A 27,080-nucleotide genomic window follows, 5' to 3' on the forward strand; every position below is an offset into this window, starting at 1 on the left:
TTAGACAATTAGTGAATTTTTCCAAAAGTACTAACCAGGCCTATTAGATAATTACTGAAAAAATCCAAAAGTACTAACCTGGACCAAACCTGCTTACATTCTGAGATCGGGCATTGACTCTTTTTTTTTTTTTTTTTTTTCAAGATTATTGGACAGTTAGTGAAAATTTCCAAAAGTACTAACCAGGCCTATTAGATAATTACTGAAAAAATCCAAAAGTACTAACCTGGCCCAAACCTGCTTACATTCTGAGATCGGGCATTGACTTTTTTTTTTTTTTTTTTGCAAGATTATTGGACAATTAGTGAAAATTTCCTAAAGTACTAACCAGGCCTATTAGATAATTACTGAAAAAATCCAAAACTACTAACCTGGCCCAATCCTGCTTACATTCTGAGATCGGGCATTGACTCTTTTTTTTTTTATTACAAGATTATTAGACAATTAGTGAATTTTTCCAAAAGTACTAACCAGGCCTATTAGATAATTACTGAAAAAAATCCAAAAGTACTAACCTGGCCCAAACCTGCTAACATTCTGAGATCGGGCAATGACTCTTTTTTTTTTTTTTTTACAAGATTATTAGACAATTAGTGAATTTTTCCAAAAGTACTAATCAGGCCTATTAGATAATTACTGAAAAATCCAAAAGTACTAACCTGGCCCAAACCTGCTTAGATTTGGAGATCAGTTGAGATCGGGCATAGCCAGGATGGTATGGCCATAAGCGAAGAAGGCTGCAAAGAGAGGGCTATTTAAAGATCAGCCACTATAATCGCCAGTGCTTTATATAGGTAGGGAAGGAAACCCAAAATCTTACAGCACCTGGTATTCCCAGGCGGTCTCCCATCCAAGTACTAACCAGGCCCAAACCTGCTTAGCTTCCGAGATCAGACGAGATCGGGCATAGCCAGGTTGGTATAGCCGTAAGCGAAGGAGGCTGCAAAGAGAGGGCTATTTAAAGATCAGCCACTATAATCGCCAGTGCTTTATATAAGTAGGGAAGGAAACCCAAAAGCTTACAGCACCTGGTATTCCCAAAAGTACTAACCAGGCCTATTAGATAATTACTGAAAAAATCCAAAAGTACTAACCTGGCCCAAACCTGCTTAGATTTGGAGATCAGTTGAGATCGGGCATAGCCAGGATGGTATGGCCATAAGCGAAGAAGGCTGCAAAGAGAGGGCTATTTAAAAATCAGCCACTATAATTGCCAGTGCTTTATATAGGTAGGGAAGGAAACCCAAAATCTTACAGCACCTGGTATTCCCAGGCGGTCTCCCATCCAAGTACTAACCAGGCCCAAACCTGCTTAGCTTCCGAGATCAGACGAGATCGGGCATAGCCAGGTTGGTATGGCCGTAAGCAAAGGAGGCTGCAAAGAGAGGGCTATTTAAAGATCGGCCACTATAATCGCCAGTGCATTATATAAGTAGGGAAAGAAACCCAAAAGCTTCGGCACCTGGTATTCCCAAAAGTACTAACCAGGCCTATCAGATAATTACTGAAAAAATCCAAAAGTACTAACCTGGCCCAAACCTGCTTACATTCTGAGATCGGGCATTGACTTTTTTTTTTTTTTTTTTGCAAGATTATTGGACAATCAGTGAAAATTTCCAAAAGTACTAACCAGGCCTATTAGATAATTACTGAAAAAAATCCAAAAGTACTTACCTGGCCCAAACCTGCTTACATTCTAAGATCGGGCATTGACTCTTTTTTTTTTTGCAAGATTATTGGACAATTAGTGAAAATTTCCAGAAGTACTAACCAGGCCTATTAGATAATTACTGAAAAATCCAAAAGTACTAACCTGGCCCAAACCTGCTTAGATTTGGAGATCAGTTGAGATCGGGCATAGCCAGGATGGTATGGCCATAAGCGAAGAAGGCTGCAAAGAGAGGGCTATTTAAAGATCAGCCACTATAATCGCCAGTGCTTTATATAAGTAGGGAAGGAAACCTAAAAGCTTACCGCACCTGGTATTCCCAAAAGTACTAACCAGGCCTATTAGATAATTACTGAAAATATCCAAAAGTACTAACCTGGCCCAAACCTGCTTAGATTTGGAGATCAGTTGAGATCGGGCATAGCCAGGATGGTATGGCCATAAGCGAAGAAGGCTGCAAAGAGAGGGCTATTTAAAGATCAGCCACTATAATCGCCAGTGCTTTATATAGGTAGGGAAGGAAACCCAAAATCTTACAGCACCTGGTATTCCCAGGCGGTCTCCCATCCAAGTACTAACCAGGCCCAAACCTGCTTAGCTTCCGAAATCAGACGAGATCGGGCATAGCCAGGTTGCTATGGCCGTAAGCGAAGGAGGCTGCAAAGAGAGGGCTATTTAAAGATCAGCCACTATAATCGCCAGTGCATTATATAAGTAGGGAAGGAAACCCAAAAGCTTACAGCACCTGGTATTCCCAAAAGTACTAACCAGGCCTATTAGATAATTACTGAAAAAATCCAAAAGTACTAACCTGGCCCAAACCTGCTTACATTCTGAGATCGGGCATTGACTCTTTTTTTTTTTTTTTTTTTGCAAGATTATTGGACAATTAGTGAAAATTTCCTAAAGTACTAACCAGGCCTATTAGATAATTACTGAAAAAATCCAAAAGTACTAACCTGGCCCAAACCTGCTTACATTCTGAGATCGGGCATTGACTCTTTTTTGTTTTTTTACAAGATTATTAGACAATTAGTGAATTTTTCCAAAAGTACTAACCAGGCCTATTAGATATTTACTGAAAATATCCAAAAGTACTAACCTGGCCCAAACCTGATAACATTCTGAGGTCGGGCATTGACTATTTTTTTTTTTTTGCAAGATTATTGGACAATTAGTGAAAATTTCCAAAAGTACTAACCAGGCCTATTAGATAATTACTGAAAAAATCCAAAAGTACTAACCTGGCCCAAACCTGCTAACATTCTGAGGTCGGGCATTGACTCTTTTTTTTTTTTTGCAAGATTATTGGACAATTAGTGAAAATTTCCAAAAGTACTAACCAGGCCTATTAGATAATTACTGAAAAAATCCAAAAGTACTAACCTGGCCCAAACCTGCTTAGATTTGGAGATCAGTTGAGATCGGGCATAGCCAGGATGGTATGGCCATAAGCGAAGGAGGCTGCAAAGAGAGGGCTATTGAAAGATCAGCCACTATAATCGCCAGTGCTTTATATAAGTAGGGAAGGAAACCCAAAAGCTTACAGCACCTGGTATTCCCAGGCGGTCTCCCATCCAAGTACTAACCAGGCCCAAACCTGCTTAGCTTCCGAGATCAGACGAGATTGGGCATAGCCAGGTTGGTATGGCCGTAAGCGAAGGAGGCTGCAAAGAGAGGGTTATTTAAAGATCAGCCACTATAATCGCCAGTGCATTATATAAGTAGGCAAGGAAACCCAAAAGCTTACAGCACCTGGTATTCCCAAAAGTACTAACCAGGCCTATTAGATAATTACTGAAATAATCCAAAAGTACTAACCTGGCCCAAACCTGCTTACATTCTGAGATCGGGCATTGACTCTTTTTTTTTTTTTTGCAAGATTATTGGACAATTAGTGAAAATTTCCTAAAGTACTAACCAGGCCTATTAGATAATTATTGAAAAAATCCAAAAGTACTAACCTGGCCCAAACCTGCTTACATTCCGAGATCGGGCATTGACTCTTTTTTTTTTTTTTTTTTGCAAGATTATTGGACAATTAGTGAACATTTCCTAAAGTACTAACAAGGCCTATTAGATAATTACTGAAAAAACCAAAAGTACTAACCTGGCCCAAACCTACTTAGATTTGGAGATCAGTTGAGATCGGGCATAGCCAGGATGGTATGGCCATAAGCGAAGGAGGCTGCAAAGAGAGGGCTATTTAAAGATCAGCCACTATAATCGCCAGTGCTTTATATAAGTAGGGAAGGAAACCCAAAAGCTTACAGCACCTGGTATTCCCAGGCGATCTCCCATCCAAGTACTAACCATGCCCAAACCTGCTTAGCTTCCGAGATCAGACGAGATCGGGCAAAGCCAGGTTGGAATGGCCGTAAGCGAAGGAGGCTGCAAAGAGAGGGCTATTTAAAGATCAGCCACTATAATCGCCAGTGCATTATATAAGTAGGGAAGGAAACCCAAAAGCTTACAGCACCTGGTATTCCCAGGCGGTCTCCCATCCAAGTACTAGCCAGGCCCAAACCTGCTTAGCTTCCGAGATCAGACGAGATCGGGCATAGCCAGGTTGGTATGGCCGTAAGAGAAGGAGGCTGCAAAGAGAGGGCTATTTAAAGATCAGCCACTATAATCGCCAGTGCATTATATAAGTAGGGAAGGAAACCCAAAAGCTTACAGCACCTGGTATTCCCAAAAGTACTAACCAGGCCTATTAGATAATTACTGAAAAAATCCAAAAGTACTAACCTGGCCCAAACCTGCTTACATTCTGAGATCGGGCATTGACTCTTTTTTTTTTTTTTTGCAAGATTATTTTACAATAAGTGAAAATTTCTAAAAGTACTAACCAGGCCTATTAGATAATTACTGAAAAAATCCAAAAGTACTAACCTGGCCCAAACCTGCTTACATTCTGAGATCGGGCATTGACTCTTTTTTTTTTTTTTTTGCAAGATTATTGGACAATTAGTGAACATTTAGAAAAGTACTAACCAGGCCTATTAGATAATTACTGAAAAAATCCAAAAATACTAACCTGGCCCAAACCTGCTTACATTCTGAGATCGGGCATTGACTCTTTTTTTTTTTTGCAAGATTATTGGACAATTAGTGAAAATTTCCAAAAGTACTAACCAGGCCTATTAGATAATTACTGAAAAATCCAAAAGTACTAACCTCGCCCAAACCTGCTTAGATTTGGAGATCAGTTGAGATCGGGCATAGACAGGATGGTATGGCCATAAGCGAAGGAGGCTGCAAAGAGAGGGCTATTTAAAGATCAGCCACTATAATCGCCAGTGCATTATATAAGTAGGGAAGGAAACCCAAAAGCTTACAGCACCTGGTATTCCCAAAAGTACTAACCAGGCCTATTAGATAATTACTGAAAAAATCCAAAAGTACTAACCTGGCCCAAACCTGCTTACATTCTGAGATCGGGCATTGACTCTTTTTTTTTTCTTTTTTTTTGCAAGATTATTGGACAATTAGTGAACATTTCCGAAAGTACTAACAATGCCTAATAGATAATTACTGAAAAAACCAAAAGTACTAACCTGGCCCAAACCTACTTAGATTTGGAGATCAGTTGAGATCGGGCATAGCCAGGATGGTATGGCCATAAGCGAAGGAGGCTGCAAAGAGAGGGCTATTTAAAGATCAGCCACTATAATCGCCAGTGCTTTATATAAGTAGGGAAGGAAACCCAAAAGCTTACAGCACCTGGTATTCCCAGGCGGTCTCCCATCCAAGTACTAACCAGGCCCAAACCTGCTTAGCTTCCGAGATCAGACGAGATCGGGCACAGCCAGGTTGGAATGGCCGTAAGCGAAGGAGGCTGCAAAGAGAGGGCTATTTAAAGATCAGCCACTATAATCGCCAGTGCATTATATAAGTAGGGAAGGAAACCCAAACGCTTACAGCACCTGGTATTCCCAGGCGGTCTCCCATCCAAGTACAACCCGAATTCCGGAAAAGTTGGGACGTTTTTTAAATTTTAATAAAATGAAAACTAAAGGAATTTCAAATCACATGAGCCAATATTTTATTCACAATAGAACATAGATAACGTAGCAAATGTTTAAACTGAGAAATTTTACACTTTTATCCACTTAATTAGCTCATTTAAAATGTAATGCCTGCTACAGGTCTCAAAAAAGTTGGAACAGGGGCAACAAATGGCTAAAAAAGCAAGCAGTTTTGAAAAATTCAGCTGGGAGAACATCTAGTGATTAATTAAGTTAATTGATATCAGGTCTGTAACATGATTAGCTATAAAAGCTTTGTCTTAGAGAAGCAGAGTCTCTCAGAAGTAAAGATGGGCAGAGGCTCTCCAATCTGTGAAAGACTGCGTAAAAAAATTGTGGAAAACTTTAAAAACAATGTTCCTCAACGTCAAATTGCAAAGGCTTTGCAAATCTCATCATCTACAGTGTATAACATCATCAAAAGATTCAGAGAAACTGGAGAAATCTCTGTGCGTAAGGGACAAGGCCGGAGACCTTTATTGGATGCCCGTGGTCTTCGGGCTCTCAGACGACACTGCATCACTCATCGGCATGATTGTGTCAATGACATTACTAAATGGGCCCAGGAATACTTTCAGAAACCACTGTCGGTAAACACAATCCGCCGTGCCATCAGCAGATGCCAACTAAAGCTCTATCATGCAAAAAGGAAGCCATATGTGAACATGGTCCAGAAGCGCCGTCGTGTCCTGTGGGCCAAGGCTCATTTAAAATGGACTATTTCAAAGTGGAATAGTGTTTTATGGTCAGACGAGTCCAAATTTGACATTCTTGTTGGAAATCACGGACGCCGTGTCCTCCGGGCTAAAGAGGAGGGAGACCTTCCAGCATGTTATCAGCGTTCAGTTCAAAAGCCAGCATCTCTGATGGTATGGGGGTGCATAAGTGCATACGGTATGGGCAGCTTGCATGTTTTGGAAGGCTCTGTGAATGCTGAAAGGTATATAAAGGTTGTAGAGCAACATATGCTTCCCTCCAAACAACGTCTATTTCAGGGAAGGCCTTGTTTATTTCAGCAGGACAATGCAAAACCACATACTGCAGCTATAACAACAGCATGGCTTCGTCGTAGAAGAGTCCGGGTGCTAACCTGGCCTGCCTGCAGTCCAGATCTTTCACCTATAGAGAACATTTGGCGCATCATTAAACGAAAAATACGTCAAAGACGACCACGAACTCTTCAGCAGCTGGAAATCTATATAAGGGAAGAATGGGACCAAATTCCAACAGCAAAACTCCAGCAACTCATAGCCTCAATACCCAGACGTCTTCAAACTGTTTTGAAAAGAAACGGAGATGCTACACCATGGTAAACATGCCCCGTCCCAACTATTTTGAGACCTGTAGCAGAAATCAAAATTGAAATGAGCTCATTTTGTGCATAAAATTGTAAACTTTCTCAGTTTAAACATTTGCTATGTTATCTATTTTCTATTGTGAATAAAATATTGGCTCATGTGATTTGAAAATCTTTTAGTTTTCATTTTATTAAAATTTAAAAAACGTCCCAACTTTTCCGGAATTCGGGTTGTACTAACCAGGCCCAAACCTGCTTAGCTTCCGAGATCAGACGAGATCGGGCATAGCCAGGTTGGTATGGCCGTAAGCGAAGGAGGCTGCAAAGAGAGGGCTATTTAAAGATCAGCCACTATAATCGCCAGTGCATTATATAAGTAGGGAAGGAAACCCAAAAGCTTACAGCACCTGGTATTCCCAAAAGTACTAACCAGGCCTATTAGATAATTACTGAAAAAATCCAAAAGTACTAACCTGGCCCTAACCTGCTTACATTCTGAGATCGGGCATTGACTCTTTTTTTTTTTTTTGCAAGATTATTGGACAATAAGTGAAAATTTCTAAAAGTACTAACCAGGCCTATTAGATAATTACTGAAAAAATCCAAAAGTACTAAACTGCCCCAAACCTGCTTACATTCTGAGATCGGGCATTGACTCTTTTTTGTTTTTTTACAAGATTATTGGACAATTAGTGAAAATTTCCTTAAGTACTAACCAGGCCTATTAGATAATTACTGAAAAAATCCAAAAGTACTAACCTGGCCCAAACCTGCTTACATTCTGAGATCGGGCATTGACTCTTTTTTTTTTTTTTTGCAAGATTATTGGACAATTAGTGAAAATTTCCGAAAGTACTAACCAGGCCTATTAGATAATTATTGAAAAAATCCAAAAGTACTAACCTGGCCCAAACCTGCTTACATTCCGAGATCGGGCATTGACTCTTTTTTTTTTTTTTTTTTTTTTGCAAGATTATTGGACAATTAGTGAACATTTCCAAAAGTACTAACCAGGCCTATTAGATAATTACTGAAAAAATCCAAAAGTACTAACCAGGCCTAAACCTGCTTAGCTTCCGAGATCAGACGAGATCGGGCATAGCCAGGTTGGTATGGCAGTAAGCGAAGGAGGCTGCAAAGAGAGGGCTATTTAAAGATCGGCCACTATAATCGCCAGTGCTTTATATAAGTAGGGAAGGAAACCTAAAAGCTTACAGCACCTGGTATTCCCAGGCGGTCTCCCATCCAAGTACTAACCAGGCCCAAACCTGCTTAGCTTCCGAGATCAGACGAGATCGGGCATAGCCAGGTTGGTATGGCCGTAAGCGAAGGAGGCTGCAAATAGAGGGCTATTTAAAGATCAGCCACTATAATCGCCAGTGCATTATATAAGTAGGGAAGGAAACCCAAAAGCTTACAGCACCTGGTATTCCCAAAATTACTAACCTGGCCTATTATATAATTACTGAAAAAATCCAAAAGTACTAACCTGGCCCAAACCTGCTTACATTCTGAGATCGTGCATTGACTCTTTTTTTTATTTTTTTACAAGATTATTGGACAATTAGTGAATTTTTCCAAAAGTACTAACCAGGCCTATTAGATATTTACTGAAAAAATCCAAAAGTACTAACCTGGCCCAAACCTGCTTACATTCTGAGATCGGGCATTGACTCTTTTTTCTTTTTTTTGCAAGATTATTGGACAATAAGCGAAAATTTCCAAAAGTACTAACCAGGCCTATTAGATAATTACTGAAAAAATCCAAAAGTACTAACCTGGCCCAAACCTGCTTACATTCTGAGATCGGGCATTGACTCTTTTTTTTTTTTTTTTTTTTGCAAGATTATTGGACAATTAGTGAAAATTTCCTAAAGTACTAACCAGGCCTATTAGATAATTATTGAAAAAATCAAAAAGTACTAACCTGGCCCAAACCTGCTTACATCCTGAGATCAGGCATCGACTCTTTTTTTTTTTTTTTTTTTGCAAGATTATTGGACAATTAGTGAAAATTTCCAAAAGTACTAACCAGGCCTATTAGATAATTACTGAAAAAATCCAAAAGTACTAACCTGGCCCAAACCTGCTTACATTCTGAGATCGGGCATTGACTCTTTTTTGTTTTTTTACAAGATTATTAGACAATTAGTGAATTTTTCCAAAAGTACTAACCAGGCCTATTAGATATTTACTGAAAAAAATCCAAAAGTACTAACCTGGCCCAAACCTACTTACATTTGGAGATCAGTTGAGATCTGGCATAGCCAGGATGGTATGGCCATAAGCGAAGGAGGCTGCAAAGAGAGGGCTATTTAAAGATCAGCCACTATAATCGCCAGTGCTTTATATAAGTAGGGAAGGAAACCCGAAAGCTTACAGCAGCTGGTATTCCCAGGCGGTCTCCCATCCAAGTACTAACCAGGCCCAAACCTGCTTAGCTTCCGAGATCAGACGAGATCGGGCATAGCCAGGTTGGTATGGCCGTAAGCGAAGGAGGGTGCAAAGAGAGGGCTATTTAAAGATCAGCCACTATAATCGCCAGTGCATTATTATATAAGTAGGGAAGGAAACCCAAAAGCTTACAGCACCTGGTATTCCCAAAAGTACTAACCAGGCCTATTAGATAATTACTGAAAAAATCCAAAAGTACTAACCTGGCCCAAACCTGCTTACATTCTGAGATCGGGCATTGACTCTTTTTTGTTTTTTTACAAGATTATTAGACAATTAGTGAATTTTTCCAAAAGTACTAACCAGGCCTAATAGATATTTACTGAAAAAAATCCAAAAGTACTAACCTGGCCCAAACCTGCTTACATTTGGAGATCAGTTGAGATCTGGCATAGCCAGGATGGTATGGCCATAAGCGAAGGAGGCTGCAAAGAGAGGGCTATTTAAAGATCAGCCACTATAATCGCCAGTGCTTTATATAAGTAGGGAAGGAAACCCAAAAGCTTACAGCACCTGGTATTCCCAGGCGGTCTCCCATCCAAGTACTAACCAGGCCCAAACCTGCTTAGCTTCCGAGATCAGACGAGATCAGGCATAGCCAGGTTGGTATGGCCGTAAGCGAAGGAGGCTGCAAAGAGAGGGCTATTTAAAGATCAGCCACTATAATCGCCAGTGCATTATGTAAGTAGGGAAGGAAACCCAAAAGCTTACAGCACCTGGTATTCCCAAAAGTACTAACCAGGCCTATTAGATAATTACTGAAAAAATCCAAAAGTACTAACCTGGCCCAAACCTGCTTACATTCTGAGATCGGGCATTGACTCTTTTTTGTTTTTTTACAAGATTATTGGACAATAAGTGAAAATTTCTAAAAGTACTAACCAGGCCTATTAGATAATTACTGAAAAAATCCAAAAGTACTAACCTGGCCCAAACCTGCTTACATTCTGAGATCGGGCATTGACTCTTTTTTTTTTTTTTGCAAGATTATTGGACAATTCGTGAAAATTTCCTAAAGTACTAACCAGGCCTATTAGATAATTATTGAAAAATTCCAAAATTACTAACCTGACCCAAACCTGCTTACATTCTGAGATCAGGCATTGACTCTTTTTTTTTTTTTTGCAAGATTATTGGACAATTAGTGAACATTTCCAAAAGTACTAACCAGGCCTATTAGATAATTACTGAAAAAATCCAAAAGTACTAACCTGGCCCAAACCTGCTTAGATTTGGAGATCAGTTGAGATCGGGCATAGCCAGGATGGTATGGCCATAAGCGAAGGAGGCTGCAAAGAGAGGGCTATTTAAAGATCAGCCACTATAATCGCCAGTGCTTTATATAAGTAGGGAAGGAAACCCAAAAGCTTACAGCACCTGGTATTCCCAGGCGGTCTCCCATCCAAGTACTAACCAGGCCCAAACCTGCTTAGCTTCCGAGATCAGACGAGATCGGGCATAGCCAGGTTGGAATGGCCGTAAGCGAAGGAGGCTGCAAAGAGAGGGCTATTTAAAGATCAGCCACTATAATCGCCAGTGCATTATATAAGTAGGGAAGGAAACCCAAAAGCTTACAGCACCTGGTATTCCCAAAAGTACTAACCAGGCCTATTAGATAATTACTGAAATAATCCAAAAGTACTAACCTGGCCCAAACCTGCTTACATTCTGAGATCGGGCATTGACTCTTTTTTTTTACTTTTTTATTTGCAAGATTATTGGACAATTAGTGAAAATTTCCTAAAGTACTAACCAGGCCTATTAGATAATTACTGAAAAAATCCAAAAGTACTAACCTGGCCCAAACCTGCTTACATTCTGAGATCGGGCATTGACTCTTTTTTGTTTTTTTACAAGATTATTGGACAATTAGTGAATTTTTCCAAAAGTACTAACCAGGCCTATTAGATATTTACTGAAAAAATCCAAAAGTACTAACCTGGCCCAAACCTGCTAACATTCTGAGGTCGGGCATTGACACTTTTTTTTTTTTTTGCAAGATTATTTGACAATTAGTGAAAATTTCCAAAAGTACTAACCAGGCCTATTAGATAATTACTGAAAAAATCCAAAAGTACTAACCTGGCCCAAACCTGCTTACATTCTGAGATCGGGCATTGACTCTTTTTTTTTTTTTTTTTTGCAAGATTATTGGACAATTCGTGAAAATTTCCTAAAGTACTAACCAGGCCTATTAGATAATTATTGAAAAATTCCAAAATTACTAACCTGACCCAAACCTGCTTACATTCTGAGATCGGGCATTGACTCTTTTTTTTTTTTTTTTGGAAGATTATTGGACAATTAGTGAACATTTCCAAAAGTACTAACCAGGCCTATTACATAATTACTGAAAAAATCCAAAAGTACTAACCTGGCCCAAACCTGCTTAGATTTGGAGATCAGTTGAGATCGGGCATAGCCAGGATGGTATGGCCATAAGCGAAGGAGGCTGCAAAGAGAGGGCTATTTAAAGATCAGCCACTATAATCGCCAGTGCTTTATATAAGTAGGGTAGGAAACCCAAAAGCTTACAGCACCTGGTATTCCCAGGCGGTCTCCCATCCAAGTACTAACCAGGCCCAAACCTGCTTAGCTTCCGAGATCAGACGAGATCGGGCATAGCCAGGTTGGTATGGCCGTAAGCGAAGGAGGCTGCAAATAGAGGGCTATTTAAAGATCAGCCACTATAATCGCCAGTGCATTATATAAGTAGGGAAGGAAACCCAAAAGCTTACAGCACCTGGTATTCCCAAAATTACTAACCTGGCCTATTATATAATTACTGAAAAAATCCAAAAGTACTAACCTGGCCCAAACCTGCTTACATTCTGAGATCGTGCATTGACTCTTTTTTTTATTTTTTTACAAGATTATTGGACAATTAGTGAATTTTTCCAAAAGTACTAACCAGGCCTATTAGATATTTACTGAAAAAATCCAAAAGTACTAACCTGGCCCAAACCTGCTTACATTCTGAGATCGGGCATTGACTCTTTTTTCTTTTTTTTGCAAGATTATTGGACAATAAGCGAAAATTTCCAAAAGTACTAACCAGGCCTATTAGATAATTACTGAAAAAATCCAAAAGTACTAACCTGGCCCAAACCTGCTTACATTCTGAGATCGGGCATTGACTCTTTTTTTTTTTTTTTTTTTTGCAAGATTATTGGACAATTAGTGAAAATTTCCTAAAGTACTAACCAGGCCTATTAGATAATTATTGAAAAAATCAAAAAGTACTAACCTGGCCCAAACCTGCTTACATCCTGAGATCGGGCATCGACTCTTTTTTTTTTTTTTTTTTTTGCAAGATTATTGGACAATTAGTGAAAATTTCCAAAAGTACTAACCAGGCCTATTAGATAATTACTGAAAAAATCCAAAAGTACTAACCTGGCCCAAACCTGCTTACATTCTGAGATCGGGCATTGACTCTTTTTTGTTTTTTTACAAGATTATTAGACAATTAGTGAATTTTTCCAAAAGTACTAACCAGGCCTATTAGATATTTACTGAAAAAAATCCAAAAGTACTAACCTGGCCCAAACCTACTTACATTTGGAGATCAGTTGAGATCTGGCATAGCCAGGATGGTATGGCCATAAGCGAAGGAGGCTGCAAAGAGAGGGCTATTTAAAGATCAGCCACTATAATCGCCAGTGCTTTATATAAGTAGGGAAGGAAACCCGAAAGCTTACAGCAGCTGGTATTCCCAGGCGGTCTCCCATCCAAGTACTAACCAGGCCCAAACCTGCTTAGCTTCCGAGATCAGACGAGATCGGGCATAGCCAGGTTGGTATGGCCGTAAGCGAAGGAGGGTGCAAAGAGAGGGCTATTTAAAGATCAGCCACTATAATCGCCAGTGCATTATTATATAAGTAGGGAAGGAAACCCAAAAGCTTACAGCACCTGGTATTCCCAAAAGTACTAACCAGGCCTATTAGATAATTACTGAAAAAATCCAAAAGTACTAACCTGGCCCAAACCTGCTTACATTCTGAGATCGGGCATTGACTCTTTTTTGTTTTTTTTACAAGATTATTAGACAATTAGTGAATTTTTCCAAAAGTACTAACCAGGCCTATTAGATATTTACTGAAAAAAATCCAAAAGTACTAACCTGGCCCAAACCTGCTTACATTTGGAGATCAGTTGAGATCTGGCATAGCCAGGATGGTATGGCCATAAGCGAAGGAGGCTGCAAAGAGAGGGCTATTTAAAGATCAGCCACTATAATCGCCAGTGCTTTATATAAGTAGGGAAGGAAACCCAAAAGCTTACAGCACCTGGTATTCCCAGGCGGTCTCCCATCCAAGTACTAACCAGGCCCAAACCTGCTTAGCTTCCGAGATCAGACGAGATCAGGCATAGCCAGGTTGGTATGGCCGTAAGCGAAGGAGGCTGCAAAGAGAGGGCTATTTAAAGATCAGCCACTATAATCGCCAGTGCATTATGTAAGTAGGGAAGGAAACCCAAAAGCTTACAGCACCTGGTATTCCCAAAAGTACTAACCAGGCCTATTAGATAATTACTGAAAAAATCCAAAAGTACTAACCTGGCCCAAACCTGCTTACATTCTGAGATCGGGCATTGACTCTTTTTTGTTTTTTTACAAGATTATTGGACAATAAGTGAAAATTTCTAAAAGTACTAACCAGGCCTATTAGATAATTACTGAAAAAATCCAAAAGTACTAACCTGGCCCAAACCTGCTTACATTCTGAGATCGGGCATTGACTCTTTTTTTTTTTTTTGCAAGATTATTGGACAATTCGTGAAAATTTCCTAAAGTACTAACCAGGCCTATTAGATAATTATTGAAAAATTCCAAAATTACTAACCTGACCCAAACCTGCTTACATTCTGAGATCAGGCATTGACTCTTTTTTTTTTTTTTTGCAAGATTATTGGACAATTAGTGAACATTTCCAAAAGTACTAACCAGGCCTATTAGATAATTACTGAAAAAATCCAAAAGTACTAACCTGGCCCAAACCTGCTTAGATTTGGAGATCAGTTGAGATCGGGCATAGCCAGGATGGTATGGCCATAAGCGAAGGAGGCTGCAAAGAGAGGGCTATTTAAAGATCAGCCACTATAATCGCCAGTGCTTTATATAAGTAGGGAAGGAAACCCAAAAGCTTACAGCACCTGGTATTCCCAGGCGGTCTCCCATCCAAGTACTAACCAGGCCCAAACCTGCTTAGCTTCCGAGATCAGACGAGATCGGGCATAGCCAGGTTGGAATGGCCGTAAGCGAAGGAGGCTGCAAAGAGAGGGCTATTTAAAGATCAGCCACTATAATCGCCAGTGCATTATATAAGTAGGGAAGGAAACCCAAAAGCTTACAGCACCTGGTATTCCCAAAAGTACTAACCAGGCCTATTAGATAATTACTGAAATAATCCAAAAGTACTAACCTGGCCCAAACCTGCTTACATTCTGAGATCGGGCATTGACTCTTTTTTTTTACTTTTTTATTTGCAAGATTATTGGACAATTAGTGAAAATTTCCTAAAGTACTAACCAGGCCTATTAGATAATTACTGAAAAAATCCAAAAGTACTAACCTGGCCCAAACCTGCTTACATTCTGAGATCGGGCATTGACTCTTTTTTGTTTTTTTACAAGATTATTGGACAATTAGTGAATTTTTCCAAAAGTACTAACCAGGCCTATTAGATATTTACTGAAAAAATCCAAAAGTACTAACCTGGCCCAAACCTGCTAACATTCTGAGGTCGGGCATTGACACTTTTTTTTTTTTTTGCAAGATTATTTGACAATTAGTGAAAATTTCCAAAAGTACTAACCAGGCCTATTAGATAATTACTGAAAAAATCCAAAAGTACTAACCTGGCCCAAACCTGCTTACATTCTGAGATCGGGCATTGACTCTTTTTTTTTTTTTTTTTTGCAAGATTATTGGACAATTCGTGAAAATTTCCTAAAGTACTAACCAGGCCTATTAGATAATTATTGAAAAATTCCAAAATTTCTAACCTGACCCAAACCTGCTTACATTCTGAGATCGGGCATTGACTCTTTTTTTTTTTTTTTTGGAAGATTATTGGACAATTAGTGAACATTTCCAAAAGTACTAACCAGGCCTATTACATAATTACTGAAAAAATCCAAAAGTACTAACCTGGCCCAAACCTGCTTAGATTTGGAGATCAGTTGAGATCGGGCATAGCCAGGATGGTATGGCCATAAGCGAAGGAGGCTGCAAAGAGAGGGCTATTTAAAGATCAGCCACTATAATCGCCAGTGCTTTATATAAGTAGGGTAGGAAACCCAAAAGCTTACAGCACCTGGTATTCCCAGGCGGTCTCCCATCCAAGTACTAACCAGGCCCAAACCTGCTTAGCTTCCGAGATCAGGCATAGCCAGTTTGGAATGGCCGTAAGCGAAGGAGGCTGCAAAGAGAGGGCTATTTAAAGATCAGCCACTATAATCGCCAGTGCATTATATAAGTAGGGAAGGAAACCCAAAAGCTTACAGCACCTGGTATTCCCAAAAGTACTAACCAGGCCTATTAGATAATTACTGAAATAATCCAAAAGTACTAACCTGGCCCAAACCTGCTTACATTCTGAGATCGGGCATTGACTCTTTTTTTTTTTTTTTTATTTGCAAGATTATTGGACAATTAGTGAAAATTTCCTAAACTACTAACCAGGCCTATTGGATAATTACTGAAAAAATCCAAAAGTACTAACCTGGCCCAAACCTGCTTACATTCTGATATCGGGCATTGACTCTTTTTTGTTTTTTTACAAGATTATTGGACAATTAGTGAATTTTTCCAAAAGTACTAACCAGGCCTATTAGATATTTACTGAAAAAATCCAAAAGTACTAACCTGGCCCAAACCTGCTAACATTCTGAGGTCGGGCATTGACTCTTTTTTTTTTTTTTGCAAGATTATTTAACAATTAGTGAAAATTTCCAAAAGTACTAACCAGGCCTATTAGATAATTACTGAAAAAATCCAAAAGTACTAACCTGGCCCAAACCTGCTTACATTCTGAGATCGGGCATTGACTCTTTTTTCTTTTTTTTGCAAGATTATTGGACAATTAGTGAAAATTTCCAAAAGTACTAACCAGGCCTATTAGATAATTACTGAAAAAATCCAAAAGTACTAACCTGGTCCAAACCTGCTTAGATTTGGAGATCAGTTGAGATCGGGCATAGCCAGCATGGTATGGCCATAAGCGAAGGAGGCTGCAAAGAGAGGGCTATTTAAAGATCAGCCACTATAATCGCAAGTGCATTATATAAGTAGGGAAGGAAACCCAAAAGCTTACAGCACCTGGTATTCCCAAAAGTACTAACCAGGCCTATTAGATAATTACTGAAAAAATCCAAAAGTACTAACCTGGCCCAAACCTGCTTACATTCTGAGATCGGGCATTGACTCTTTTTTTTTTTTTTTTTGCAAGATTATTGGATAATTAGTGAAAATTTCCTAAAGTACTAACCAGGCCTATTAGATAATTACTGAAAAAATCCAAAAGTACTAACCTGGCCCAAACCTGCTCAGATTTGGAGATCAGTTGAGATCGGGCATAGACAGGATGGTATGGCCATAAGCGAAGGAGGCTGCAAAGAGAGGGCTATTTAAAGATCAGCCACTATAATCGCCAGTGCTTTATATAAGTAGGGAAGGAAACCCAAAAGCTTACAGCACCTGGTATTCCCAGGCGGTCTCCCATCCAAGTACTAACCAGGCCCAAACCTGCTTAGCTTCCGAGATCAGACGAGATCTGGCATAGCCAGGTTGGTATGGCCGTAAGCAAAGGAGGCTGCAAAGAGAGGGCTATTTAAAGATCAGCCACTATAATCGCCAGTGCTTTATATAAGTAGGGAAGGAAACCCGAAAGCTTACAGCAGCTGGTATTCCCAGGCGGTCTCCCATCCAAGTACTAACCAGGCCCAAACCTGCTTAGCTTCCGAGATCAGACGAGATCAGGCATAGCCAGGTTGGTATGGCCGTAAGCGAAGGAGGCTGCAAAGAGAGGGCTATTTAAAGATCAGCCACTATAATCGCCAGTGCATTATTATATAAGTAGGGAAGGAAACCCAAAAGCTTACAGCACCTGGTATTCCCAAAAGTACTAACCAGGCCTATTAGATAATTACTGAAAAAATCCAAAAGTACTAACCTGGCCCAAACCTGCTTACATTCTGAGATCGGGCATTGACTCTTTTTTGTTTTTTTACAAGATTATTAGACAATTAGTGAATTTTTCCAAAAGTACTAACCAGGCCTATTAGATATTTACTGAAAAAATCCAAAAGTACTAACCTGGCCCAAACCTGCTTACATTTGGAGATCAGTTGAGATCTGGCATAGCCAGGATGGTATGGCCATAAGCGAAGGAGGCTGCAAAGAGAGGGCTATTTAAAGATCAGCCACTATAATCGCCAGTGCTTTATATAAGTAGGGAAGGAAACCCAAAAGCTTACAGCACCTGGTATTCCCAGGCGGTCTCCCATCCAAGTACTAACCAGGCCCAAACCTGCTTAGCTTCCGAGATCAGACGAGATCAGGCATAGCCAGGTTGGTATGGCCGTAAGCGAAGGAGGCTGCAAAGAGAGGGCTATTTAAAGATCAGCCACTATAATCGCCAGTGCATTATATAAGTAGGGAAGGAAACCCAAAAGCTTTCAGCACCTGGTATTCCCAAAAGTACTAACCAGGCCTATTAGATAATTACTGAAAAAATCCAAAAGTACTAACCTGGCCCAAACCTGCTTACATTCTGAGATCGGGCATTGACTCTTTCTTGTTTTTTTACAAGATTATTAGACAATTAGTGAATTTTTCCAAAAGTACTAACCAGGCCTATTAGATATTTACTGAAAAAATCCAAAAGAACTAACCTGGCCCAAACCTGCTAACATTCTGAGGTCGGGCATTGACTCTTTTTTTTTTTTTTGCAAGATTATTGGACAATTAGTGAAAATTTCCAAAAGTACTAACCAGGCTATTAGATAATTACTGAAAAAATCCAAAAGTACTAACCTGGCCCAAACCTGCTTACATTCTGAGATCGGGCATTGACTCTTTTTTTTTTTTTTTTTTTTTGCAAGATTATTGGACAATTAGTGAAAATTTCCTAAAGTACTAACCAGGCCTATTAGATAATTACTGAAAAAATCCAAAAGTACTAACCTGGCCCAAACCTGCTTACATTCTGAGATCGGGCATTGACTCTTTTTTTTTTTTTTGCAAGATTATTGGACAATTAGTGAAAATTTCCTAAAGTACTAACCAGGCCTATTAGATATTTACTGAAAAAATCCAAAAGTACTAACCTGGCCCAAACCTGCTAACATTCTGAGGTCGGGCATTGACACTTTTTTTTTTTTTTGCAAGATTATTTGACAATTAGTGAAAATTTCCAAAAGTACTAACCAGGCCTATTAGATAATTACGAAAAAATCCAAAAGTACTAACCTGGCCCAAACCTGCTTACATTCTGAGATCGGGCATTGACTCTTTTTTTTTTTTTTTGCAAGATTATTGGACAACTCGTGAAAATTTCCTAAAGTACTAACCAGGCCTATTAGATAATTATTGAAAAATTCCAAAATTACTAACCTGGCCCAAACCTGCTTACATTCTGAGATCGGGCATTGACTCTTTTTTTTTTTTTTGCAAGATTATTTGACAATAAGTGAAAATTTCTAAAAGTACTAACCAGGCCTATTAGATAATTACTGAAAAAATCCAAAAGTACTAACCTGGCCCAAACCTGCTTACATTCTGAGATCGGGCATTGACTCTTTTTTTTTTTTTTTGCAAGATTATTGGACAATTAGTGAAAATTTCCTAAAGTACTAACCAGGCCTATTAGATATTTACTGAAAAAATCCAAAAGTACTAACCTGGCCCAAACCTGCTTACATTCTGAGATCGGGCATTGACTCTTTTTTGTTTTTTTACAAGATTATTAGACAATTAGTGAATTTTTCCAAAAATACTAACCAGGCCTATTAGATATTTACTGAAAAAATCCAAAAGAACTAACCTGGCCCAAACCTGCTAACATTCTGAGGTCGGGCATTGACTCTTTTTTATTTTTGCAAGATTATTGGACAATTAGTGAAAATTTCCAAAAGTACTAACAAGGCCTATTAGATAATTACTGAAAAAATCCAAAAGTACTAACCTGGCCCAAACCTGCTTACATTCTGAGATCGGGCATTGACTCTTTTTTTTTTTTTTTGCAAGATTATTGGACAATAAGTGAAAATTTCTAAAAGTACTAACCAGGCCTATTAGATAATTACTGAAAAAATCCAAAAGTACTAACCTGGCCCAAACCTGCTTACATTCTGAGATCAGGCATTGACTCTTTTTTTTTTTTTTTGCAAGATTATTGGACAATTAGTGAACATTTCCAAAAGTACTAACCAGGCCTATTAGATAATTACTGAAAAAATCCAAAAGTACTAACCTGGCCCAAACCTGCTTAGATTTGGAGATCAGTTGAGATCGGGCATAGCCAGGATGGAATGGCCATAAGCGAAGGAGGCTGCAAAGAGAGGGCTATTTAAAGATCAGCCACTATAATCGCCAGTGCTTTATATAAGTAGGGAAGGAAACCCAAAAGCTTACAGCACCTGGTATTCCCAGGCGGTCTCCCATCCAAGTACTAACCAGGCCCAAACCTGCTTAGCTTCCGAGATCAGACGAGATCGGGCATAGCCAGGTTGGAATGGCCGTAAGCGAAGGAGGCTGCAAAGAGAGGGCTATTTAAAGATCAGCCACTATAATCGCCAGTGCATTATATAAGTAGGGAAGGAAACCCAAAAGCTTACAGCACCTGGTATTCCCAAAAGTACTAACCAGGCCTATTAGATAATTACTGAAATAATCCAAAAGTACTAACCTGGCCCAAACCTGCTTACATTCTGAGATCGGGCATTGACTCTTTTTTGTTTTTTTACAAGATTATTGGACAATTAGTGAATTTTTCCAAAAGTACTAACCAGGCCTATTAGATATTTACTGAAAAAATCCAAAAGTACTAACCTGGCCCAAACCTGCTAACATTCTGAGGTCGGGCATTGACACTTTTTTTTTTTTTTGCAAGATTATTTGACAATTAGTGAAAATTTCCAAAAGTACTAACCAGGCCTATTAGATAATTACTGAAAAAATCCAAAAGTACTAACCTGGCCCAAACCTGCTTACATTCTGAGATCGGGCATTGACTCTTTTTTTTTTTTTTTTGCAAGATTATTGGACAATTCGTGAAAATTTCCTAAAGTACTAACCAGGCCTATTAGATAATTATTGAAAAATTCCAAAATTACTAACCTGACCCAAACCTGCTTACATTCTGAGATCGGGCATTGACTCTTTTTTTTTTTTTTGCAAGATTATTGGACAATTAGTGAACATTTCCAAAAGTACTAACCAGGCCTATTAGATAATTACTGAAAAAATCCAAAAGTACTAACCTGGCCCAAACCTGCTTAGATTTGGAGATCAGTTGAGATCGGGCATAGCCAGGATGGTATGGCCATAAGCGAAGGAGGCTGCAAAGAGAGGGCTATTTAAAGATCAGCCACTATAATCGCCAGTGCTTTATATAAGTAGGGAAGGAAACCCAAAAGCTTACAGCACCTGGTATTCCCAGGCGGTCTCCCATCCAAGTACTAACCAGGCCCAAACCTGCTTAGCTTCCGAGATCAGGCATAGCCAGTTTGGAATGGCCGTAAGCGAAGGAGGCTGCAAAGAGAGGGCTATTTAAAGATCAGCCACTATAATCGCCAGTGCATTATATAAGTAGGGAAGGAAACCCAAAAGCTTACAGCACCTGGTATTCCCAAAAGTACTAACCAGGCCTATTAGATAATTACTGAAATAATCCAAAAGTACTAACCTGGCCCAAACCTGCTTACATTCTGAGATCGGGCATTGACTCTTTTTTTTTTTTTTTTATTTGCAAGATTATTGGACAATTAGTGAAAATTTCCTAAAGTACTAACCAGGCCTATTAGATAATTACTGAAAAAATCCAAAAGTACTAACCTGGCCCAAACCTGCTTACATTCTGATATCGGGCATTGACTCTTTTTTGTTTTTTTACAAGATTATTGGACAATTAGTGAATTTTTCCAAAAGTACTAACCAGGCCTATTAGATATTTACTGAAAAAATCCAAAAGTACTAACCTGGCCCAAACCTGCTAACATTCTGAGGTCGGGCATTGACTCTTTTTTTTTTTTTTGCAAGATTATTTAACAATTAGTGAAAATTTCCAAAAGTACTAACCAGGCCTATTAGATAATTACTGAAAAAATCCAAAAGTACTAACCTGGCCCAAACCTGCTTACATTCTGAGATCGGGCATTGACTCTTTTTTCTTTTTTTTGCAAGATTATTGGACAATAAGTGAAAATTTCCAAAAGTACTAACCAGGCCTATTAGATAATTATTGAAAAAATCAAAAAGTACTAACCTGGCCCAAACCTGCTTACATTCTGAGATCGGGCATCGACTCTTTTTTTTTTTTTTTTTGCAAGATTATTGGACAATTAGTGAAAATTTCCAAAAGTACTAACCAGGCCTATTAGATAATTACTGAAAAAATCCAAAAGTACTAACCTGGTCCAAACCTGCTTAGATTTGGAGATCAGTTGAGATTGGGCATAGCCAGCATGGTATGGCCATAAGCGAAGGAGGCTGCAAAGAGAGGGCTATTTAAAGATCAGCCACTATAATCGCCATTGCATTATATAAGTAGGGAAGGAAACCCAAAAGCTTACAGCACCTGGTATTCCCAAAAGTACTAACCAGGCCTATTAGATAATTACTGAAAAAATCCAAAAGTACTAACCTGGCCCAAACCTGCTTACATTCTGAGATCGGGCATTGACTCTTTTTTTTTTTTTTTTTTTGCAAGATTATTGGATAATTAGTGAAAATTTCCTAAAGTACTAACCAGGCCTATTAGATAATTACTGAAAAAATCCAAAAGTACTAACCTGGCCCAAACCTGCTCAGATTTGGAGATCAGTTGAGATCGGGCATAGACAGGATGGTATGGCCATAAGCGAAGGAGGCTGCAAAGAGAGGGCTATTTAAAGATCAGCCACTATAATCGCCAGTGCTTTATATAAGTAGGGAAGGAAACCCAAAAGCTTACAGCACCTGGTATTCCCAGGCGGTCTCCCATCCAAGTACTAACCAGGCCCAAACCTGCTTAGCTTCCGAGATCAGACGAGATCGGGCATAGCCAGGTTGGTATGGCCGTAAACGAAGGAGGCTGCAAAGAGAGGGCTATTTAAAGATCAGCCACTATAATCGCCAGTGCATTATTATATAAGTAGGGAAGGAAACCCAAAAGCTTACAGCACCTGGTATTCCCAAAAGTACTAACCAGGCCTATTAGATAATTACTGAAAAAATCCAAAAGTACTAACCTGGCCCAAACCTGCTTACATTCTGAGATCGGGCATTGACTCTTTTTTGTTTTTTTACAAGATTATTAGACAATTAGTGAATTTTTCCAAAAGTACTAACCAGGCCTATTAGATATTTACTGAAAAAATCCAAAAGTACTAACCTGGCCCAAACCTGCTTACATTTGGAGATCAGTTGAGATCTGGCATAGCCAGGATGGTATGGCCTTAAGCGAAGGAGGCTGCAAAGAGAGGGCTATTTAAAGATCAGCCACTATAATCGCCAGTGCTTTATATAAGTAGGGAAGGAAACCCAAAAGCTTACAGCACCTGGTATTCCCAGGCGGTCTCCCATCCAAGTACTAACCAGGCCCAAACCTGCTTAGCTTCCGAGATCAGACGAGATCAGGCATAGCCTTTTTTTTTTTTTTTTTTTTTTTTTTTATTAAAGAAATTTCAAATAAAGTACAATAGATTAAACACAAGCAATAGAAAATACAGCATTTCTTCTATACACATCTCTACATTACACATCTTTCCTTTACATAGATAATTTAAAAATGTCCTTCACTTCCTGGCAGCTTCCACATTGAATCATTTAAAACACAATAAACTTTTGGGGTAAAAACATCATAAAAATAATCCAACATATTTACACCTTTAAAATACACATACAGCCTTTCAATATATAATTCGGTTTTCCTTTTAAACACAGTCCAAACATCCAACACAATGATTTCCTTTTTAGCCACAGTTCTTCTCTCCCATATTGCACTTTTCATTAGCATTACACACAGATTAATAAAATTTTTGTTTTGACACTTTTTTTCCCAACCAACATCACCACTCTGTTCCATTCCATTACATTTTCATCCCAGTCTTCAGTCACATCTTTAATTAAACATTTACATTTTCTTAAAAACTCCTCCAGTTCTCTACAATATAAAAACATATGTAAAATCCCCTCTTCCTTTTCCTGGCACACTTTACACAGAGCATTTTCTTCCCTTCCTATTTTATTTAAAATAATCTCAGTAAAAACCACTTTATGCCTTATAAAATACTCCAAACATCCCAATTTAGTTTCCACACACTTCCCTGTCATGTTTCTCCATATATACTCTTTTTTTAAATCTTTGAATTTCTGCATCCAGTATCCATTTGCAATAGGCTCTTTAAAAACACCATCTCTAAAAGAACAATAAATCATTTTCAGAGTACATTCCTTAAAATCATACAGTTTTTCCCCTAATTTCACGTAAATACATTTCTCTTTTGGCTCTTCTTCCATACATTCTATTCTTTTAATCCACTCTTTGGGTATTGCGCTTTTAATGATTTCATATTTATTTTTTATGTCTTGTTCACTGTAATCCTCTTTTGCCTCCTCCATTGCATCTATAATAAATTGTGTCGGTAAAAAACCTTCTTTAAATTCATACAATACATCTCTCACTCTTGTTATCCCCACTTCCATCCATTTCTTTAAAAAAATCCCTTTGTCTTGTTTTAAAATGTTTTGGTTTAAGAACAGAGGTTGATTTAAAATGTGTTCTCTCCCATGTGGATCAAACTCAACTTTATCTAAAAATTTTCCCCAAGCACTTAAAATTTCTCTATAAAACTCTGGTAAATTTTCTGTCATCCAATTCTTCGTTTTCATCCATAAAATTCCATCCCCCATGTTAAGATCCCCACATTTGTTTAAAAAATATTTCATTGTCTTTTTCCACTCTGGTTTGTCCTCATCTTGTAGGTATTTCTTCACTACTTTCACTCTCAAACTATTTTTCCTCTGTTCCACATCTATTAAACCTAAACCCCCCTTCTCTACCGCCCCTAAAATCGTATTAAAAGCTATTCTTGCTGGCTTCCCCTCCCATAAAAAGTCAAGAAAACATTTCTTCAACCTCTTTTCTGTCCACATTGGCATATGCGACACATATAAAACATTCCATAGCTTAGACACCATTAAAACATTCAATACTAAAACCTTCCCTTTTAAGTTTAAAGTTCTTAATTTCCAAAAATTTAACCTTCTCTCTATTCCTGTTACTAGTTCCACCCACATTTCATCTCTTACTTTCATCTCATTTTTACCCATTAAAATTCCTAAAATCCTAATTTCTTCCACTTCCTTAAAATTAAAACTATCCTTTAAAACCATTGCTTTACCAAATCTCATATATACCGTCTTTTCTTCATTTACTTTACTCCCAGATCCTTTACAATATTCCTCTACAACATTCATAACTTCTTTGATGCTCTCCTTTCCTTTTACTATTATCGTTGTGTCATCAGCATATTGAAAAACCTTTCCCTCAGCATTATTTTCCTCAATTTCAATTCCAATTATTCCTTCTTTTTGTTTTATGGCCAATCCTAACGGTTCCGATACAAGTGAATATAATAATGCCGAAAGCGGACAACCCTGTCTTATCGATCTTGTGATTTTAAAACATTCTGTTAAAAACCCATTACACTTTATTCTCGTTAAAGCGCCCTTATATAAAATCTCAATATATTTGATAAAATCTCCCCCAAAACCAAATTTCTTTAAAACATCAAATAAATACTCGTGTTCAACCCGATCAAATGCTTTTTCAAAATCTAGACTAATTATGTAACCATCTTCATTTAGTTCTTTCATATACCATATTGTGTCTCTTATACTCATTGTTATATCCGCTATATCCCTTCCTTTTACTCCGTATGCTTGGTTTGTTTCGATTATACTTGGCATTACTTCCTTTAACCTGTTTGCTAAAACCTTTGATAAAATCTTAAAATCTGTGTTAAGCATTGTGATCGGCCTATAGTTTTTTAAATCTACCTTTTCTCCTTTCCTTTTATATATCAGTTTTGTTATCCCCATCCCCATTCTTTCATTAACTTCTTCTTTTTCAAAAATCTCACTAAAAACTTCCTTTAAAATCTTGGTTAAAATCTCTTTAAAACATATATAAAATTCACTTCCCAAACCATCTATTCCTGGACTTTTCTGTTTATTCAGCTGCTGTATTGCTCTTTCAATCTCTTCTTCACCAATTTTTTGATCGCATTCTTTTTTATCTTCCTTACTCACTTTTACTTTTATTCGATTCAACAATTCAATTTTTTCGTTTTCTTCTACACCCCTGGCACTAAAAAGATCTTCATAAAAATTCTTTATTTCTTCTAAAATCTTTTCATTCCCCTCTACAACTTCCCCATTTTTCCCTCTTACCTGTTTTATTGTTTCAGCTTTCCCTCTCTTTTTTTCCAAATCAAAAAAAAACTTTGTGCACTTTTCTCCCTCCACAGTATATTTAGCTTTGCTCCTTAACCTCGCCCCCTCATATTCTTTTTCCTCTATTTCCTTCAGTTTTTCATCCATTTCCTTTATCTTTTGTATATCTTTATTTTCTTTATTCAATTCTGCTTCCAAACATTCCTTTATTTTTTTTTTCGTTGTATCTTTTGCATTTGCGTATTATGCTACAATACTTAATTGAGAATTTTTTTATTAAAAACTTTACATTCTCCCACCAAATTCTCTTATCTTCTTCATACATTTCATTTCCCTTTTCTTTTTCTATAATTTCTTTAACCTTTAATACATAGTCTTCATTTTCTAACATTTTTGTATTTAAAACCCATATTCCTGGCCCTCTTTGCACTTTATTCCAATCCAATTTAAAAAATAAGAACTTGTGATCGCTAAAACTTGTTTCTTCATACTTAATATTTTCTATAAAATTCTCCACATTTCTTGTACATAAAATAAAATCAATTCTTGTTTCACACACAAACTGCCCCACTATTTGCCTTCTTGAAAACTCTTTTTTCTTTTCATTTCTTTCTCTCCACACATCTATCATATTATTTTCTGCCATTAAAGCTTTTAATTCTTTTCTCCCTTTGTCAGTTTTAAAAACCATTCCATCTGCCATGTCTTGTTTACTAAAAACCGTATTAAAATCCCCCATCATTATTATTTCTTTATACTTCTTTACAAAACTACTTAAAACATAAAAAAACTCTTTCTTTTCCTTCTCCTCCGTTGGTGCATGTACATTTACTAAAATCAATTCCCTTCCTTCATGTTTTGTCTCTACAACCATACATTTACCCATCGTATCTTTGTATAAAATTTGACTTGCTTTAAAAACATCATCCTTCATTAAAAAAGCCACACCTCTCCCAAACCTCCCATCTCCAT

The 27,080-nt window shown here is 38.1% G+C and overlaps 20 non-coding genes and 2 pseudogenes across 20 annotated transcripts; all 22 read right to left on the reverse strand.

Moving 5' to 3' along the window:
* Window positions 1-813: 813 nt before the first annotated feature.
* LOC132150104 (5S ribosomal RNA) lies at window positions 814-932 on the reverse strand. The gene has a single exon (XR_009435350.1). It is a non-coding gene; the product is annotated as a 5S ribosomal RNA (ribosomal RNA).
* Window positions 933-1,248: 316 nt separating this feature from the next.
* Window positions 1,249-1,367, reverse strand: LOC132149835 (5S ribosomal RNA). The gene has a single exon (XR_009435097.1). It is a non-coding gene; the product is annotated as a 5S ribosomal RNA (ribosomal RNA).
* An 832-nt stretch (window positions 1,368-2,199) lies between these two features.
* LOC132150617 (5S ribosomal RNA) lies at window positions 2,200-2,318 on the reverse strand. The gene has a single exon (XR_009435845.1). It is a non-coding gene; the product is annotated as a 5S ribosomal RNA (ribosomal RNA).
* An 891-nt stretch (window positions 2,319-3,209) lies between these two features.
* LOC132150097 (5S ribosomal RNA) lies at window positions 3,210-3,328 on the reverse strand. The gene has a single exon (XR_009435343.1). It is a non-coding gene; the product is annotated as a 5S ribosomal RNA (ribosomal RNA).
* A 605-nt stretch (window positions 3,329-3,933) lies between these two features.
* LOC132150602 (5S ribosomal RNA) lies at window positions 3,934-4,052 on the reverse strand. Its single transcript, XR_009435830.1, has one exon. It is a non-coding gene; the product is annotated as a 5S ribosomal RNA (ribosomal RNA).
* Window positions 4,053-4,136: 84 nt separating this feature from the next.
* On the reverse strand, window positions 4,137-4,255 carry LOC132149821 (5S ribosomal RNA). Its single transcript, XR_009435083.1, has one exon. It is a non-coding gene; the product is annotated as a 5S ribosomal RNA (ribosomal RNA).
* Window positions 4,256-5,380: 1,125 nt separating this feature from the next.
* Window positions 5,381-5,499, reverse strand: LOC132151027 (5S ribosomal RNA). Its single transcript, XR_009436193.1, has one exon. It is a non-coding gene; the product is annotated as a 5S ribosomal RNA (ribosomal RNA).
* A 2,703-nt stretch (window positions 5,500-8,202) lies between these two features.
* Window positions 8,203-8,321, reverse strand: LOC132150808 (5S ribosomal RNA). The gene has a single exon (XR_009435989.1). It is a non-coding gene; the product is annotated as a 5S ribosomal RNA (ribosomal RNA).
* Window positions 8,322-9,367: 1,046 nt separating this feature from the next.
* LOC132150234 (5S ribosomal RNA) lies at window positions 9,368-9,486 on the reverse strand. The gene has a single exon (XR_009435473.1). It is a non-coding gene; the product is annotated as a 5S ribosomal RNA (ribosomal RNA).
* A 463-nt stretch (window positions 9,487-9,949) lies between these two features.
* LOC132151064 (5S ribosomal RNA) lies at window positions 9,950-10,068 on the reverse strand. Its single transcript, XR_009436228.1, has one exon. It is a non-coding gene; the product is annotated as a 5S ribosomal RNA (ribosomal RNA).
* Window positions 10,069-10,813: 745 nt separating this feature from the next.
* LOC132151081 (5S ribosomal RNA) lies at window positions 10,814-10,932 on the reverse strand. The gene has a single exon (XR_009436244.1). It is a non-coding gene; the product is annotated as a 5S ribosomal RNA (ribosomal RNA).
* Window positions 10,933-11,976: 1,044 nt separating this feature from the next.
* Window positions 11,977-12,095, reverse strand: LOC132150809 (5S ribosomal RNA). Its single transcript, XR_009435990.1, has one exon. It is a non-coding gene; the product is annotated as a 5S ribosomal RNA (ribosomal RNA).
* Window positions 12,096-13,142: 1,047 nt separating this feature from the next.
* LOC132150235 (5S ribosomal RNA) lies at window positions 13,143-13,261 on the reverse strand. The gene has a single exon (XR_009435474.1). It is a non-coding gene; the product is annotated as a 5S ribosomal RNA (ribosomal RNA).
* Window positions 13,262-13,725: 464 nt separating this feature from the next.
* On the reverse strand, window positions 13,726-13,844 carry LOC132151066 (5S ribosomal RNA). Its single transcript, XR_009436230.1, has one exon. It is a non-coding gene; the product is annotated as a 5S ribosomal RNA (ribosomal RNA).
* Window positions 13,845-14,590: 746 nt separating this feature from the next.
* LOC132151082 (5S ribosomal RNA) lies at window positions 14,591-14,709 on the reverse strand. The gene has a single exon (XR_009436245.1). It is a non-coding gene; the product is annotated as a 5S ribosomal RNA (ribosomal RNA).
* A 1,044-nt stretch (window positions 14,710-15,753) lies between these two features.
* LOC132150716 (5S ribosomal RNA) lies at window positions 15,754-15,862 on the reverse strand (annotated as a pseudogene).
* Window positions 15,863-17,135: 1,273 nt separating this feature from the next.
* On the reverse strand, window positions 17,136-17,254 carry LOC132149940 (5S ribosomal RNA). The gene has a single exon (XR_009435195.1). It is a non-coding gene; the product is annotated as a 5S ribosomal RNA (ribosomal RNA).
* An 84-nt stretch (window positions 17,255-17,338) lies between these two features.
* On the reverse strand, window positions 17,339-17,457 carry LOC132150461 (5S ribosomal RNA). Its single transcript, XR_009435693.1, has one exon. It is a non-coding gene; the product is annotated as a 5S ribosomal RNA (ribosomal RNA).
* A 462-nt stretch (window positions 17,458-17,919) lies between these two features.
* On the reverse strand, window positions 17,920-18,038 carry LOC132151067 (5S ribosomal RNA). The gene has a single exon (XR_009436231.1). It is a non-coding gene; the product is annotated as a 5S ribosomal RNA (ribosomal RNA).
* Window positions 18,039-20,077: 2,039 nt separating this feature from the next.
* Window positions 20,078-20,196, reverse strand: LOC132151083 (5S ribosomal RNA). The gene has a single exon (XR_009436246.1). It is a non-coding gene; the product is annotated as a 5S ribosomal RNA (ribosomal RNA).
* Window positions 20,197-21,086: 890 nt separating this feature from the next.
* LOC132150717 (5S ribosomal RNA) lies at window positions 21,087-21,195 on the reverse strand (annotated as a pseudogene).
* Window positions 21,196-22,616: 1,421 nt separating this feature from the next.
* Window positions 22,617-22,735, reverse strand: LOC132150927 (5S ribosomal RNA). Its single transcript, XR_009436100.1, has one exon. It is a non-coding gene; the product is annotated as a 5S ribosomal RNA (ribosomal RNA).
* Window positions 22,736-27,080: the final 4,345 nt, after the last annotated feature.

Source organism: Carassius carassius, chromosome 9 (genome assembly GCF_963082965.1).
Source record: "Carassius carassius chromosome 9, fCarCar2.1, whole genome shotgun sequence".
Classification (NCBI taxonomy): domain Eukaryota; kingdom Metazoa; phylum Chordata; class Actinopteri; order Cypriniformes; family Cyprinidae; genus Carassius; species Carassius carassius.